Source organism: Peromyscus californicus, unplaced genomic scaffold, assembly GCF_007827085.1.
Source record: "Peromyscus californicus insignis strain IS unplaced genomic scaffold, ASM782708v3 Scaffold_8__1_contigs__length_139910024, whole genome shotgun sequence".
Classification (NCBI taxonomy): domain Eukaryota; kingdom Metazoa; phylum Chordata; class Mammalia; order Rodentia; family Cricetidae; genus Peromyscus; species Peromyscus californicus.
The window spans coordinates 12,029,148-12,044,085 of record NW_026294606.1 but is presented as its reverse complement, the minus strand read 5'-3'; positions in this window follow the sequence as shown (position 1 = coordinate 12,044,085).

The window sequence follows — 14,938 nt, the reverse complement described above, 5'->3', positions numbered from 1 at the left end:
ATATGACAGCTTAATGGGATAGATCACATTTTAATGCAGCAAAGCTCTTGGTCATAGGAGAGTCTGTCACAGAGGCCTCCAGTGTTTCCCAGACGAGCTCAGGCAGCACTTGACAAGCACTTCAACAAAGATCTGCTTCCTGAACACCAGGGAATCGAGGCACACAGCCCGCACCAGCACACATACATCAGCAGATCAAAGGCTCGGACCCAGCATCCCTGGCCCATACTTTCCTCTGTTTAGCCCCATAGTCTTCCACATCACTTTCCTCTGCTGATGCAGGGAGGCAGTCCCATCTTTCCACCCACAAACACCATACCTGGTTAGAACTGCAAGGCTGACCTCATACGTGGCTTTTTAAAAGTGGTGAACTGAGCTAGGCAGTTAGCACAGCTGGTCAAGTGCTTGTTTGAGTCCAGTCCTCTGAAGTAGCCAGGCTTGGTGGTGCAAACTTGTGAACCCAGGGCTGGTAAGTGCAGAGGCAGAGAGGGACAAAGGGGCAGAAAGGGACAGAGAGGGACAGAGAGGAACAGAGAGGGACCAAGAGGAGCAGAGAGACAGGCAGATCCTTAGAGCTCACTGGCTAGCCAGCCTAGCCTGCTTGTAAAGTTTCAGGCCAGAGAGATTCTATGCCAGAGCAAACAAACAAACAAACAGATAAATTCTCAAGGTAGACAATGCCTGAGGACCACTATCAGAGGTTCCTCTGGCCTCTGTCTGCATGCACATATATACATACACACACACACATGCACACGCTCTACTACACAGGAACATGCACACATCTGTGTACACATACAACATGAGCTAAGTATCCCATCTCAAAGTCCCCAGAAGATGCCAAGGCCATCTTCTCACTCTCTCTACAGCAGCTACTCCCTGCTGCTTCACCTGGCAGGGGCTGCTCCTCAGCCATCCCGAAGTCGAAGGCACATTTCCCTGAGTGGTCTGTTCCTTGATATGGGGCCAGAGCAAAAGCAACTTAGACTCTACACAGAAAAGCCTTCCTTTCCCCTTGTGTGGGGCGCAGAGACCCTTCAGGAGATAACTGGAATCTTAGCAACCAAGACTCCAAACTTAGAAAATCACCACACTGTTGTTCACAATCTTGGTTTAAATAGCACCTCTACTTCCTTTCAATCGATTTGTGTTTGTAGCTGTTGAGAGGCTTACGTGTTTCTTTGACCGTGTTTCTCCAACATCATCGTGACAGAACACTTTCCCAGCAGAGATCTGACACTGACATGGTCCTCTGTGGCTCATCTGAGGTGTGCTGCTCTAGCTGGCTCACATATGAACCTTGGTTTATCAATCCCCCCAGAAGCCAAGAGTCTGAACGTTTCAAACCCCTAGCATGTCCCCTTTTTCTTTCGTAACCACATGCACCATTCTTGTTCCCAAAGAAGGAGATACAGAGAGGTGTATAAGATGGTCGTGCCCCTAGTGGGAAATGAGGCTGTTTCTCATAAAACAAAATATGCAGCACCATGTGGTCAGCATGGGTATTCCTGAGGATTCCCTGGAGAGCCAAAAACCTACATGCAGATAAGGCCTTGCACATGAGTGTTTACAGTAGCTTCTAATAGTAATAGTAAAAGACTAGAATCCATGTCCCTCCATGGCTGCACTGTTGAGCAAACAATGACCTGTGCATCCCATGACATACTAGCTAGCCATAAAGAATAACTCACATATCAAACAGCTTGGGTGAGTCTGGAAGGATTCATTCTGAGCAAAGGTGATGCCCAAGAATGTTCATAATGTCTGTTCTGTTTCTATATCACTCTTGAAATGGACATGAGCTGCCTAACTTCTTGTCAGGACTCAGGAGCCAGTCACATGTTTCAGGCAGCCAGCTCCCTTCTCCCATGATAGCAAGGATGCCGTTAGGGTGGTGGAGAGGAGACGTGGGTTCCAGCAGTACGTGTTCTCCAGTAGTGTGAGTGCCAGTGTGGCTGGAGTTCTGCTGAGACGTTGTGATAGTTCACCCTCTCCATTCATGGCATTGGTTAGTTAGCAAGATTCCAGATTGAATTTTTATATTAAAATGTCCTAAAAAAAAATCTGCAAAACACAGGGGCTGTGCACAGGAATCCCCTCACAAAGAGCCTCTGGCCACTTGGCTAAACAGGACTCCACAAGCATGTGGGTCTAGCCAGGGGGTATGTGGTCTGCTCTCCCGAAGGTTGGGAAGGTATAACAGAGAGGAGGACCACAAGGAGAGCAGGCCTCCCCACAAGCTCCAACCAGGCAATGCTGGGAACAGGGACCTCCAACACAGGAAGTACTGTGGGCTCCTGAAAGTTCTTCAAAGGATGTTGACAAAATGTCCTGGAGTTGGATAGGGCCCAGTAGATGATATAAGGGAAACAGGTTAGGAAGTAAAGAACTGAACCAAGACTTGCTGTGTCCTCAGTATAGACCAGTTCACAGAGTATCAGCTGCCCAGGTAACGAGAAACCTGCCATTCAGGAGAAGAAACTTATTCTTCTTAGCACAGATAGGAAACAGCAGCCTCTGTTCTTCTGAGAAAAAGCAGTTTTTAGCTCCCTCAGGAAATAGTGGTCTCAACTCATCCTGTTAACAAACGTTCTCAGCTCTTATAGGTAACCATCATCAACAGCTCTCAGCAAAAATTGTCTCAATATATTTCATGTAAGTAACTCCCAGATCACATGGGTAAGAGGATTGTCTCTCAGGTAACTATACCACAGATCCTTGGCTTTGCTACCTGTCTTAGATTCCTATATAACAATGGTATCTGGTGCCCTAGATTACAGCACCCTCAAATCCCCAGGTGACAGTGGTCTCAGACCCCTCAGGAAAGAATGTTCTCAAATGACAAGGTAACAATGGCCTCATGTTGCCGAGGTTAAAGTGTTGTCAAATGCCCAGATAATAATGGGTATCCCAGGTCACAATGCTCTTTCTCAGATAATAGTAGTCTGTTTTCCCAGGGAATAGTAGTCTCAGAACAGCAAGGTTATCAATCCCCATGTTATTATGCTCTTATATCCCCCAAGTAATAACTGTCTTCATATCCAATACAGCAGTGTTCTAAGACACCCCCAAGTTACAATGCTTTCAGATCCTCAGGTTAGTGGTATTGTATCCCCATGTTCCAATGGTCTCAAATCACAGAGATAATAATGATCCCAAATCCCCAGATAACAATGGTTTCAAATCCTCAGGTAACAGTGGTCTCAGATCCCCAAGTAACAATGGTCTCAGATCCCCAGGTAACAATGGTTTCAGATCCCCAGGTAACAATGGTCTCAGACCCCCAGGTAACAATGGTCTCAGACCCCCAGGTAACAATGGTCTCAGACCCCCAGGTAACAAATGGTCTCAGATCCCCAGATAACAAATGGTCTCAGATCCCCAGATAACAAATGGTCTCAGATCCCCAGATAACAACTGTCTCAGATCCCCAGGTAACAACTGTCTCAGATCTCCAGATAACAATGGTCTCAGATCCCCAGGTAACAATGATCTCAGATCATCTAGGAAATGTCTTCATAACCAAGATAACAATACTTTCAGATTTCCAGTTTACAATCCTCTCAGATTCCCAGGTAACAATCCATAGATATGCCAAGTAACAACAGCATTGATCCTCCAGGTTACAATTTCAGTTCCCCCAGGTAACAATGGTCTCAGGTCTATGAAAACAATGGTCTCCGATCACCCAGGTAACAACTGTTTTCCATCCTTCAAGTTATAAAGCTCTCAAGTCCCCCAAGTTACAATGTTCAGATCTTCAAGGTGACAATGGTCTCAGACCTTCCAGGTAACAATTATCTTCACACCCCAGGTAATAATGTTCTAAGACCCTCAAATTACAATGCTCTCAAATCCCAAGGTAACAATGTTCTCATATCCCACAGGTTAACAGTGCTCTAAGATCCCCAGAAACAATGGTCTTGAATCATCTCAAATTCTCCAGCTAGCAATAGTTTTAATCACCAGGTAACAACTTCATATACCCCAGGTTACAATGTTACCAAATCCTCCATCTGATAATGGTGTCAGATTCCTGGGAAGTAGAACAGTTGTCATGTGCCAGGTAACAGTGCTCTCAGGTCATTCATGTTACAACACTCCTAAGTTCACAGGTAATAAATATCTCAGACATCCCAGGTAGCAATGCTATCAAATATGCCAGGGAGCAGTATCTTTATCCCACAGTTTAAAATGTTATTAGATCCACCAGCTAACAATGTTTTCTTACGGCCCAGTTGATGATCTTGATCCAACAGGTTACAATGTTCTCTGTTCCCCAGATAACAATGTTCTCATATCTCCCAGGTAACAATGTTTTCAGATCCCCCAAGTAACAGATCCCCCGGGTACCAATGTTCTCTTATCCCCCAGTTAACAATGTTCTCTTATCCCCCAGTTAACAATGTTCTCATATCCCCCAGTTAACAATGTTCTCATATCTCCCAGTTAACAATGTTCTCATATCTCCCAGGTAACAATGTTCTCATCTCTCCCAGGTAACAATGTTCTCATATCCCCCAGGTAACAATGTTTTCAGATCCTCCTGGTTACAAAGATGTCATGTCTCAGATAACAATGGTCTTGAACCTCCATGTTAACTGTTCTCAGAGCCAATAGGTAACAGTGTTCTCAGATCAACCAGGTAACAATGGTCCTGGTCTTCCAGGTTACAGTATCCTCAGATCCTTTAGGTGACAATGGTGTCAGATTCTCCAAACAACAATCATTCTAGTTAATAGTTAACAATGTCTCAGATTCCTCAGGTAGTAATCTCAGATGCTCCATATATTTGCCAGGGAGCAATGGCCTTTATCTCCCAGGTAACAAAGCTCTCAAGTTCACAGGTAATGAGAGTTTCACATCACCCAGGTGTTCTCAGATATTCTCAGACTTTGAGATACCTGTGTTCTCATATCTGCCAAGGAACAATGGTCTTGAGGTCCTGAGTTACAATATTCTCAGATCCCCCAGTAACAAATGTTCTTAGATACCCTAGGCAATGGTCTTGATCCCACAGGTAACAATGCTCTCAGATCCCCCAGATTATAAAATTCTCAGATGCCCCAAGTAGCAACGTTCTCATAACGTTAACAATGGAGTTGATCACTCAGGATACAAAGTCTTCAAATTAGCCAGGTAATAATGGCTTAATCTCCCAGGTAACAATGTTTTCATCTCTCAGATTACAATGCTTTCATATACCTCAGGTAACAATGATCTTGACACTCTGGGTGACAATGCTCTCAGTTCCTCCAGGTGACAATGCTCTCAGAGCCTCCAGGTGACAATGCTCTCAGATCCCCCAGGTGACAATGCCCTCAGATCCCCGGCTGACAATGCCCTCAGATCCCCCAGGTGACAGTGCTCTCAGATGCCCCAAGTAAGAATGATCTTGCTCCCAGGTAGCAATGGTCTTGATTCCCCAGGCTACAATGTTTCAGATCCCACAGGAAATTGGCTTTGATACCCACAGAGAAAATGCTTTCAAATGCCCAAGGTAACAATGGTCTTGATAAACCAGGATACACTGTTCTTAGCTCAGTTAACAATGGTTTAAAATGCTCTCAATGGTCTTGATATTCCAGGTAAAAATGGTCTCAATTCTCAGGATTACAATGTTCTCAAATCATTACATTCAGACCCTCCAGATAACAATGCTCTCAGATGTTCTAGGTTACAGTGTTCTCAGATTCCCCAGGTTACAATGATCTCTGATCTCCCAGGTAACAATGGTCTTGATCCTCCAGGTTACATACAATGTGTTCAGGTCACTCAGGTAACAGTGTTCTCAGATGTTCTAGGTTACAATGTTCTCAGATTCCCCAGGTTACAATGATCTCTGATCTCCCAGGTAACAAATGTCTTGATCCCCTAGGTTGTATACAATGTGTTCAGGTCACTCAGGTAACAATGGTCTTGATTCCTTAAGTAACAATGTTCTCTGACTCCCCCATGTAACAATGTTGTCATGCCCCAGTAACAATGTTCTTGATTCCTTAAATAACAATGTTCTCAGATGCTCCAGATAACAATGCTATTACATGCCCAGGTAACAACTGTCTTGATCCCCCAGATTGTAATGTTCTCAAATGCCCTAGGTAACAATGGTCTTGATTCCACAAGTAACAATGTTTTCATACCAGTCAGGTAAGAATGGTCTTTTTCTGAACAAGTCACAATGCTGTCAGATCACAAGAAACAATGGTCTCATTTCCCCAGATTATAATGTTCTCAAGATCCCTCAGTAACTCATGTTCAGAACAACTCATGTTCCCCACAAGTAACAAGGCTGTCAGAACCCATTGGTAACAATGGTCTTGATCCCCCAGACAGATGTATATATACCACAGGTTATAATGTTTTCAAATTCCCCAAATACAGATGTTCTCATATGGCCCAAGTGACAATGGTCTTATTCCTCAAATTACATTGCTCTCAGATGCTCCAGATAACAACTGTCTCAATCCCCCAGATTTCCATGTTCTCAGATCCCCTGAGTGACAATACTCTCAAATCTTCCAGGTGACTATGCTCTCAGATCCCTGGTAAGAACAGTCTTGACCCCAGGTAACAATGGTATTGATTCCCAGGTTACCATGTTCTCAGATCATCAAGGTAACAAGGCTTTCAGGTGTTACAGAAAACAATGGTCTTGAGCTTCCAGTAACAATGATCTCAGACCCCCCAGGCAGCAATTACTTTGACCCCCAAAGTAACAATTGTCTTGATTTTCCAGGTACAGTATTCTCAGATCCCTCAGGTAATGATATTCTCATATGTCCCACTAATCAAAGACTTTGATCCACCAGGTTACAATGTTTTCAGATGTCAGGTAACAATGCTCTCAAATGCCACCAGAAACAATGGGCTTGATCCCCCAGGTTACAATGTTCAGATGCCCCAGGTAGCAGTGTTCTCAGAGGGGTCTGTTAAGAATGGTCTTCTAAAATCAGGCAGGTAGCAATAGTATTGACCCTTAAGTTACAGTGTTCTCAGTTCAGACAGATAACAATGTCCTTGATCTGCCCCCCAAGGTTACAGTGTTCTCAGTTCAGCTAAGTAACAATGGTCTTAATCCCCACAAGTTACAGTGTCCTCAGATCAGTCAGGTAAAAAAGGTTTTGATAACCCCAGGATACAGTGTTTTCAGACCAGTCATGTAACAATAGTCTTGATCCCCAAACATTAAACTGTTTTCAAAACAGTAAAACAGTGGCCTTAATCTTCACAAGTTATAATATCCTTAGATAAACCAAGAAAAAAATATCCTTTAACCCCATGAGTTACAATGTTCTCAGATCAGTCAAGTAAGAATGACCTTCATCCCCAGCAAGGCTACAGTGTTGTCAGATCACCCAGGTAAAAAAGGTTTTGATAACCCCAGGATACTATGTGTTCAGACCAGTTAGGGAACAATGGTCTTGATCCCCAAAGGTTAAACTGTTTTCAAATCAGGAAATGATGGTCTTGATCCCCCAAGGTGACAATGCTCTTAGATCAGCAAGGCACCAATGCTCTTTATCCTCCAGGGTTACAATGTTCTCAGATCAACCAAGCAACAATAGTCTTGATCCCCACAATTACAATGTTCTGAGAGCAGTCAGGTAACAATGCTCTTTATCCTCCAGGGTTACAATGTTCTCAGAGCAGCCAAGTGACAATGGTCTTGATCCCCACAAATTACAATGTTCTCAGAGCAGCCAGGTAACAATAGTCTTGATTCTCAGTGGTGATATATTGTGTACCCTAATAAAATTTCCATGAAGATCACAGAACAGAACAAGCCACTAGATTAAACATAGATGCCAGGTAGTAGTGGCACACACCTTTAATCCTAGCACTCAGTGAGTTCAAAGCCACCCTGGAAAACATAAGATTGACTCAGTCTAGGAGAGAAACAGAGCTAGGCAGTGGTGGCACACACCTTTAATCCCAGTACTTGGGTATCACATGCCTTTAATCCCAGCACTTGAGATCCTACACCTTTAATCTCAGTATTTAGGAAGTACACACACCATTAATCCCAGCACTAGGAAGGAAGTGATGGCTGGGTGGAGAAAGGAGACAGGAACTGAAGCCTTTTCAAGCTGAGGTGTCCTAGAGGTAAAACATGGCAGTGGCTTGTTCCTTTGTCTCTCTGATCTTCAGGCAAATTTTATTAGGGTACACAATATATCACCACAATTCTCCAAGTTTACAATGTTCCCAGAGCAGCCAGGTAATGATGTTCTTTATCCTCCAAGATACAATGTTCTCAGATGAGCCAAGTAAAAATGGTTTTGATCCCCTCGGGTTACAAAGTTCTCAGATCAGTAAGGTAACATTGGTCTTGATCCCTCAAGGTTACAATGTTCTAATATCAGTCAGATAACAACGATCTTTAACCCCACAAGTTACAATGTCCTCAGATCAGCCAGGTAACATTGACCTAGATTCCCCTAAGTTACATTGTTCTCAGGTCTGCCAGGTAACAATTGTCTTTATCCTCTCCCAGAGGTTACAATATTCTAAGATCAAACATGGAACAACTGTCTTGATTCGCACAGGTGATAATGTATTCAGATCAGTCAGGTAACAACTGTCTTGATATCCAAGTTTACAATGTTCTCAGATCAACCTACCAATACTGGTCTTTATCCACAAGATTACAATCATCTCAGATCAGCCAGGTAACAACAGTCTTAACTCCTCAAGGTTACAGTGTTAGGAAATCATGTAACAACGTTCTTAATACCCAGTTACAATATTCTTAGACCAGCCATGTAACAAAGGCCTTTATACCCCTCCCCCCAGGTTACAAGGTTCTCAGATAAGTAAGTTAATAATGGTCTTGAGCACCATGTTATAATATTCTCATATCATTCAGGTAACAATGGTCTTGATTCTCCAAGGCTACAATGTCCTCAGATCACCTAGGTAATGACTGTCTTTCTCCCCCCACCCCATATAACAATATTCTAAGATCACAAGAAAACAATAGTCTGTATTCTCCTCCAAGTTACAATATCTTCAAATCAAATAACAATGGTCATGATTCCTTCCAGGCTAAAATGTTTTCAAATGGGGTAACAATTGTCTTGGTGCTCACAAGTCACAATGTTCTCAGATCAGTAAGGTAACAATAGCCTTGATTCCTCCCCACTGCCCCTGTTACAATGTTTTCAAATCAGAAAACAATGGTCTTAATCCCACAAGGTTACACTGTTCTCAGATTAGCCAGGTAACAATGTTCTTCCCCCGCCCCCTAAAGTCACAATGCCCTCAGATCAATCAGGTAACGGTGGGTGTTCTTGATGTAGGGTAAAAAGGGCCAGTGAAAGATAACCTGAGACTAGAGCCAAAGAAACACACCCTGCCCCCAACCCAATTCAGGAACTGAAATCCAACCAATCTCTGAGTATGAAATCCAGCCAATCTCTGAACTTGTCCCAAGCTTAGGAATTGAAATCCTACCAATCCCCACCCTGAAAAGCTCCACCTTGGGAAGCTCCACCCCTAGGAAATCCTACATAAGCCCTGTACCTGTTCAGTTTTGGGCTGCCCTTTTTCCACCCTGGCAGAGGCAGCCACTCTCCCTCCCAATAAGTCTTGAATGAGGTTTGTAGTAACAGCTTTCTTTCCATGGAGCAGGGCAGAGCAGAGATGGAACAACTTTCACTGGAGCAGAGCACAGCTGTAATGGCTCTCACCAGAGCAGAGCTGGAGCGGGGCAAAACTGTAACACTTTGGCCGGGGAAACTTTCCCTTGCTGGAGCAAACTGTTACTTTCCGGGGAAGTTGAGCAGAGCTGTAACATTTCTGAGAAGCAGAGCTGTGACAACCCAGCTGGGGAAATCCTCCCCTGCTGGAGAAGACTGTTACACTTGCATTAGGGAAACCTTTCCCAGAGCAAGGCCTGTAACACTTTGCTGGGGAAGCTGTCCACCACCAGAACAGAGCCGTAACGTTTCTGTTGGAATACCTTTCCCTTTTGAGCTATAGGTAATCCTTGACTTCCAATTGCCAGGATACCTTTTCCTTCAGGGCTGTAACACACTTGATTCTCCCAGAATATAATGCTTTTATATTAGCCAGGTAACAGTGGTCTTTATGTCCCAAGATTACACTGATCTCAGATCAGTCAGGAAAAAAGTCTTGATTCTCCCAGGTTACAATGTTCTCAGGTCAGTCAAGTAACAATGGTCTTGATCCTCCAAGATTGTAATGTTCTCATACCACCCAGGTAATAATTGTCTTTATCCCCCCCCCACACACACACATAACAATATTCTCTAATCATAAGGTTACAATGGTCTTGCTTCCCCCCCAGGTTACAATGTTTTCAATTCACATAAAAATGGCAATTATCCCCCCTCTCCCTGCAAATTACAATGTTTTCAGATGAGTCAGGTAACAATGTTCTTTAACTCCACTGGTTACAATGTTCTCAGATCAGTCATATAACAATGGCATCGAGTCCACAAGGTTACAATGGTCTCTGTTGAGTCAGGTAACAACAGTCCTTTTACCCCAGGTTACAATGTTTTCAGATCAGCCAAATAAGAATGATTTTGATCCCTCCAGGTTACAATGATTTCTGGTAAGTCAGCTAATAAAAGTCTTCATCCTCCAAGGCTACAATGTTCTCAGATCACCAGGCAACAAAGGTCTTGATCTCCACAAGCCACAGTGTTCTCAAATCAGTAAGGTAAAAATGATCTGTTCCCCTCCAGGTTACAGTGTTTTCAAATCAGGAGATAATGGTTATGATTCCTTCCAGGTTGCAATGTTTTTAAATGGGACAGCAATGTTCCTGACCCCCTAAGGTACAATGTTCTCAGATCAGTAAGGTAATAATGGTCTTGATTCTCCCAGGTTACAATGTTCTCAGGTCAGCCAGGTAACAATGGTCTTGATCGCTGTAAGCCACAATCAGTTCTCAGATCAGGAGGGTAACAATGGTCTTTATCCCCACTAGTCACAATCTTCTCAAAGCAGTCTGGCAATAATGGTCTTGATCTCCCTGTGTTAGTGTTCTCAGACTAGTCTGGTAACAATGGTCTCTGGTCCTTCCAGGTTACAATGCTCTAGATTAGTCAGGTAACAATGTTCTTTATTCCCTCATATTACAATGTTCTCAGTTTAGCTAGGTAACAATGTTCTTGATCCCCCAAGGTTACAATGCCCTCAGATCAGCCAAGTAACAGTGGTTTTGATCTGCACTAGTTACAATGTCCTCATATCAGCTAGGTATCAATGGCCTTCATTCCCCAAGGTTACAATCTTCTCAGATTACCCCAGGTGTCAATGTTCTCATATGCCTCAGGTAACAACATTCTGAGATCAGGAAAGAAGCAATGGCCTTGATCTCTGGGTTTCAATATTTTCAGATATCTCAGGCAACCAGTCTTGATCTTTCTGATTACAATGCTTTTAGATCTTTCAGGTGATAATCCTCTCCAATTTGTAACAATGTTCTCCTATTCTCTAGGTAACATGTATCTTAGAGTCCCTAGAAACTATGCTTTTATATCTGCTAGGGGACAATGGTCTTGATCCCCTAGGCTTACAATGGCCCCAGATCCCTCAGGTAACAAAGGTATTGAACTCCTTCGTAATAATGCTCTTAGATCCCACAAGTATCAATGATCTTGGCTCACCAGGTAACAGTGGTTCTCTGTTCAGCCAGCTAAGAGATTCTGGGTTTCACATAACATCAGTTGTCAGCTCACTTTGGTATCATTGGAGTTATCACATCTCTAAGGTAAGTTTTCTCAGCTTTCTCAGGTAACAGTAATCCCTTTTACCCAAGTGACAGTAATGTCACCTCTCCCGGATAACAGTGGTTCTCAGTCCAATCATTAACAGCAGTTCTCTGGCCTCCCATGCAGTCTCTACTTCACAATGTCACAGTAGTGCTCACAGTACCAGGTAACAGCAGTATTGGTTCCCCCAGGCAACAGTGGCTCAGCTTACCCGTGTCACCATGACCACAGCTCCCAAAGGCAACAGTGGTCTCAATACTCCTATGTGATATTCTTCTCAGATCATCCACTTGGTACTACTTCTCAACTCACCCAGATAACAGTGGTCACAGCTCTTCCAGGTTACAATGGTCTCAGCTCACTCAGGCAACACTGAGCTCTAATCCTCTAAGTAACAGTGTTATCACCTCCCAAGCTAGTCCCTGGCCCCTCCCTCATGTAATAGTTGTTCTCAGATCCTCCAGGAAACAGCAGTTCTCTCTTCATCCATGACAGTGGTTCCCTGGTTTCCAGGTGACAGTGGTCCTCTTCTCACCATGGCAATGTTTCTCTGGTCTCCAGGTAACAGCCATCCTCATGTGACCCAGGACAAAGCTTCCCTGGTCTCCAGGTAACAGTCATCCTCATGTGACCCAGGACAATGCTTCCCTGGTCTCCAGGTAACAGTCATCCTCATGTGACCCAGGACAAAGCTTCCCTGTGATGAGAGGCTCTTCTTTCCTAGGCAGCTCTGATTCTGAGCTCATACAGACAACAGTAGTCTCAGATAACCCACGGAACAGGGTCATAGTTCACCCAAGTCACATAATCTTAGCTCCTATAGATAACAGTCGTCTCTGGTCCCTGCGTACAGTGGTTCCCAGCTCTCCCAGATAAAAGCTATCTTTGCTCACCATGGTAAGTAACTGTTTCTCTTGTTTAGGTATCAGATGGTCTCAGTTCACCCCTGCAACGATGATCACAGCTCCTCCAGATAACAGTGGTCTCAGCTCTTCCACATAACACTGCTCTCAACTCCTCCAGCTAACAGTGGTCTCAGCATCACAAGATAATAATGACCTCAGATCACCATTAGAATGATAATGGAAGTCTCCCAGCTCCCCCAGACAACAGATGTCTCAGCACCCCCCACCTAGGTAACATGGTTATCAAGCTCTTTGTGTAACACAGTTCTGTTCACCCAGTTAACATGGTTCTTAACTCACCCAAGTAATGGAGGTCTCCCTTCCCAGAGGGTCAACTATGGTTCTCATCTCAGACAGATAATGATGGTCCTCAGCACATATGGGTAACAGTGGCCAGGGCTCCTCCAAGCAACAATATCTCAGCTTACTCAGATAACTGAGTGACTCCTACATGTAACATTGTTCTCTGTTCACTGGTTAACAGCGACCTCAGCACTGTTAGCAGTGGTCTCCCCTGCTCAGGTAAAAGTGCTCCTTAGGCCTCCAGGCGACAATAGTCTCATCTGACTGGGATAACAGTGGTAACCCCCTCCAAGACAGGAGTGGTTCTTAACTGTTCAAGGCAACAGCGGCTTTAGCTCCCCCAAGTAACAATATCTCAGCTCACTCAGGTTACTGGTTCTCAGATGACCCAGATTAAAGTTGTATCACTTTCCTAAGTAACAGTAGCATCCACTCACCCAGGCAACAGTGATCTCAGCACACCAGGTAACAGTTTTATTGGCTCACCAGGTACCACTGTTCTCACCTCCTGCCCAGGTACCAATGTTCTTACCCTCCCCCTCTAGATAACAGTATTATTAACACACACACACACACACACACACACACACACACACATACACACACAGATCATACCATTGTTCTCATCCATGCCTTCAGATACCTGCTGTTCTCACCACTCTCCAGGAAATAGTTCTCACCTCCCAGGTATCACATACAAATACACACACACACACACACACACACACACACACACACACACACACACAGAGAGAGAGAGAGAGAGAGAGAGAGAGAGAGAGAGAGAGAGAGAGAGAGAGAGAATAACATTATTCTTACCACTCCCCAAGTACCAGTGTTCTCACCTCCCCCAGGTAACAGTGGACCCCAGCTCCTCAAGGTAACAGTTGCATCTGCTCACCCAGGCAACGATAGTTCTCAGCACACTGGGTAACGGTTTCGAAGCTCACCCAGGTCCCAGTGTTCTCGCCCTCCCCCAGGTCTGTTATTGCTGTGGGATGGTCTGTATGTCAAATATGTTGCTGATTGGTCAATAAATAAATCACTGATTGGCCCGTGGCCAGGCAGGAAGTATAGGCGGGACAAGGAGGAGAATAGAGCTGGGAAGTGGAAGGCTGAGAGGGGAGACACTGCCAGCCGCCATCAGGACAAGGAAGATGTAAAGTACCGGTAAGCCACAAGCCACGTGGCAAGGTATAGATTAATAGAAATGGATTAATTTAAGCTGTAAGAACAGTTAACAAGAAGCCTGCCACGGCCATACAGTTTGAAACCAATATAAGTCTCTGTGTTTACTTGATCGGGTTTGAGCGGCTTGGGACTGGCGGGTGAGAGAGATTTGTCCTGACTGTGGGCCAGGCAGGAAAACTCTAGCTACATGTTATCACTCAGATACCAGCGTTCTAAACTTCCCAGGTATGGATGTTCTCACCTCCTCCAGGTACTAATGTCCTCACACCGCACAAGGGCCTGGTGATCTACCACCCCAGGTGTATGTTCTCACTTGCTATGTACCAGTCAGTCTTCTCACTTCCCTGAGGTAACACTGTTTTCACACGCACCACACTTACCACTTACTCGCCCGTCCCCCAAGGCCTGGTGTTCTCACCTCCTCCCACTCTAGTTTTCTCACCTGTTCTCAGTTCCCTCAAGAAACAGTATTCTCACCCTGTCCCAGTTACCACTGTTCTCACCTACCCCAGGTACCAGCATCCTTACCTTCCAGATGCCAGTGTTCTCACCTCCACAGGTAACAGTGGTTCTCAGCTCCTCCAGATGACAGTCGTATCCATTCCCCCAAATAACAGTAGTGTGAGCTCACCCAGACAACCATGTTCTTGGTTCCTCCGGGCAGCAGTGGCTCTCAGCACTCCAGCTAAGTTTGTCCAGCTCACGAAGTCAACAGTGATCACGGCTCAGCAGATGTCAGTGATTCTGGCTGCTTCTGGTGACAATGGTACTCACTGAGTTCTTACGACTTTT